This window comes from Hipposideros armiger, unplaced genomic scaffold (genome assembly GCF_001890085.2).
Source record: "Hipposideros armiger isolate ML-2016 unplaced genomic scaffold, ASM189008v1 scaffold_44, whole genome shotgun sequence".
Taxonomy (NCBI): domain Eukaryota; kingdom Metazoa; phylum Chordata; class Mammalia; order Chiroptera; family Hipposideridae; genus Hipposideros; species Hipposideros armiger.
In genome coordinates, this window is record NW_017731394.1 from 5,126,538 (window position 1) to 5,129,796 (window position 3,259).

Here is a 3,259-nt window from a genome sequence, read left to right on the forward strand (position 1 = left end):
CTTTGAAAATCAAAGTTTTATTTATTTATTTAATCTATAAATCTAAAATCTAAACCATCTGGCCTTTCCACCTGGAAGCCTGCTCTCCCACGGGCCGTGCTGCCAGAGCCCAGCACCACTGGGGCAACCATCTCACAGCTGGGTCACCCTGGACTGTTCTGCCCAAGGTTGGGTGGGCACTGAATCCTGGCAGCATCACCACAAAAGAAAAAGGGAAACACACAGCCCACCCTTCTGTAAACACCCCCCATCTGAGCTGACCTTTCTTCAGAATGTATAAGTTCTCTAGAGGGAGGGGGTGGGGGGGGGTGGAGAAAAATAAATACGAAGAGCTAAGTAGATGTCCCTGGACCTCTGGCCTCAGCTCAACTGCTGAGGCAGAGATGGCCTCCAGGGAGCAGGCCCTGATTGTCCAGACACTGCGCTCTGAGACAGATTATAGATGTCTGATTTCCCCGACAGGCGCCTGCTCTAGGGGGCATGAGTCTTAGAGGGGGAGAAGAGCAGCCCCTCTGTCACCCTGGCCCAGTTCATATCCAACCCCAGGGCCTTGCCCCGGCGAGAGACTGGGATGGCTGTCCCGGGGTTCCTGGGTTCCTGGGCAGGAGGACCCTTTGGTGGTCCCTGTGCTCTGCTGCCCACCATGGTTCAGGCCTGCTCCATATCAGCCCTCCAGCACCAGGTTTTCACTTTGGGTGACAATGTGTTGAACAGGTCCACCAGGCCACTGTGCTTGAGCAGAGGGCACTCGCTCAGTTCCACAGGCAGGCACTCCAGCCAGTTGCCCTGTAGGTCGATCTGGGCCACATTGGCCAGCCCGCCCACCCTCAAGGGCAGCGACTGCAGCACATTGTTACCCAGGTGCAGGGCCCGCAGCTTCCGGCACTGGAAGATCTGGGAGGTGGGGAGCCCCTCCATCTGGTTGGCGGTGATGACCAGATTCTGGAGGTTCTGTAGGAGGCCATTGTCAGTGAGGAGGAAGGTCAGGCTGTTGTGGCTGAGGTCCAGGTAGCCCAGCTTGCAGCAGCAGAAAACTGGTGGGGGGATCTTCTCAACCGTGTTGCAGTTCAGGTAGAGGCGCTCCAGGTGGGTGAGGTTGCCAATCTGGATGGGGCAGTTGGCGATGTGGTTGTACCACAGCTTGAGGCAGGGGAGGTGGTGCAGGTGTTGGAAGCTGATGAGCACCTTCATGGTCTTGAGGTTGTCCTGGAGGTCTGTCTCCTGCAGGTGTGGAGGCTGAGGAAGGAGTGAGGAATACCCTCCAGGACACAGCAGATAAGCTCCAGCTCATCAGGTTCACCACCATCTTGAGGCTGTGGAGGACGATGAGCCCACGTGGGTGATGGACAGCTGCAGGTGCACACCCACGTCTGTGGCCACCTGCGGCAGCTTTCTCAGGTTGCTCTTGAGCCATACCACCGTGAGGTGCTTGAGCTCCTCCAGCTCCTGCATGATGATTGTTCTCCGCACTCAGATTACTCGTCAGGTGCAGCTCCTCCAGTGACTTCAGGCTGTAGATCCACAGCGAGATCTCCTTGATGTCCGTGATGTGCAGTGCTCACAGATTATCGCGCTGTAAGAGCAGGGCGGGCGCCTGAATCTTGGCTGCCATGTGGTACAGCCACTGCTTCTGCAGGCCCGTGAGCTGGGCTATGTTGGGCGGGATGGCCACATCCTGGATAAGTTCCAGCTTCAGCACCTCCAGCTCCGCCAGGTCAAACACAGTGTCTGGGATTCTGCTGAGCATGAACAGGTGCAGCTCCAGTTTGTGCTGCATGTTCCTGGTGAGCCCCTGCCGCAGCTTGTCGAACACACACTCGTTGTTCAGTGTCATCTACCAAGGTTATTGCTGCTCACCTCTGACCGGAAGGCGGCAAAGTACTGGAGTAGAGCAGATCGTACTGGTCGAAAAGGTGCAGCATGAAAGTGAAGTAGTTCTTGACATCAGGGATGTATTAAATTGTAGCTGCTCTCCTCGCGGATGGACTCAAACATGTACTGTAATAATTGAAGGAGCATCGCAGCATCCACCAGAGCGTGTCCACGCAGATGAGGCCGTACAAGATGACAGGCTGATGTAGAAGGGCACCAGGATCCTTGAAGATCGTGGCCAGGGGGTGGGCACAGCGGTAGCTGCTGTAGCGCATCAGGCTCTCGATGTCCACAGTGGGTCCACATTGAATTTGATTTTGTGCCCATAATAGATGGTGTAGCAGGTGATGAAGATGAACTTGATCACCTTGATGATGGTCTGCCGCATGTGGAGGCGGTACATGGTGTCCCCCTCCTCCTAGTGGGTCCTGAACTTCTTTACCTCCGCACACAGCACCTGGGCCTGGTCCCCCTCCTTGTCCAGCATGCCCATCACAGAGCAGTCCACGATGCCCCCTGCTCGATCCGAGACTTGGTCCACTGGAGCATGGACACAGTGGCCTCCTTGTCCTCATTGATTATGGATTGGTCATGGATGACTTCTTGTCCATGGAGCCATTCATCTTGCTGAAGGCCAGCGTGGGGTAGCTCTCCTCCACCACCGTCTCTGACAGGGACCGTGTGTGGTCCAAGGAGAGTCGAAGCGCTTGAGCAGGAGAGACACAAGTGCTCCAGCTTTGACCTGGTGCAGAGGAACTTGAACCAGAAGTTGCTGCGGACCAGGAAGATGAGCTGTGCAGAAGTACCATGTAGGGGAAGTACTGGTGAGCCAGTGCAGGTGGTTCTGGTAGCACAGTGTTCACATAGTTGTCCTGGTGCTGATCCGGGTCATATTTGATGACTGTGGGGCCCGTTTCAGTGGTTGGCAAGACTGTGAAATTGGGGTTGGTGGGCTCTAGGCTGGAGTCTCCCGGCCCCAGAATGAGTCGTTGCAGGAGTCCTTGGTGACCCACTTACAAGGCAGGTAGGTCACCTAGTCCTGGGTAACCTGCAGCATGTCCCCAAAGACTGCGATTATTAGCATGACAATGGAGATGTAGTCGGTAAACACTTTTTCCACCAGTTTCAGGATCCCGTACGCTGGTTGCACATCTGCAAAGTAGTGGAGCTGTGTCACCAGAATCATGGTCCAACTCCATGGACAGCTCAGCTACCTGCATGTTGACTGTTAGTGCTGAGGCTGGCCCACGTCTCTCTGGGCAGGTTCCTGGCATTTCTTTCATTTCATGGAAGCTGCCTCCCTGGGCCCCTGCCATAGACAGCTGTGCCTTTTGTTTGTCCCTCACACCACTCCAAGGCAGGTATTAACGCTCTCATTTAATAGATG

At 55.3% G+C, this 3,259-nt stretch overlaps 1 pseudogene; it reads right to left on the reverse strand.

The window, feature by feature from the left end:
• Positions 1-648: 648 nt before the first annotated feature.
• Positions 649-3,058, reverse strand: LOC109381117 (volume-regulated anion channel subunit LRRC8A pseudogene; annotated as a pseudogene).
• Positions 3,059-3,259: the final 201 nt, after the last annotated feature.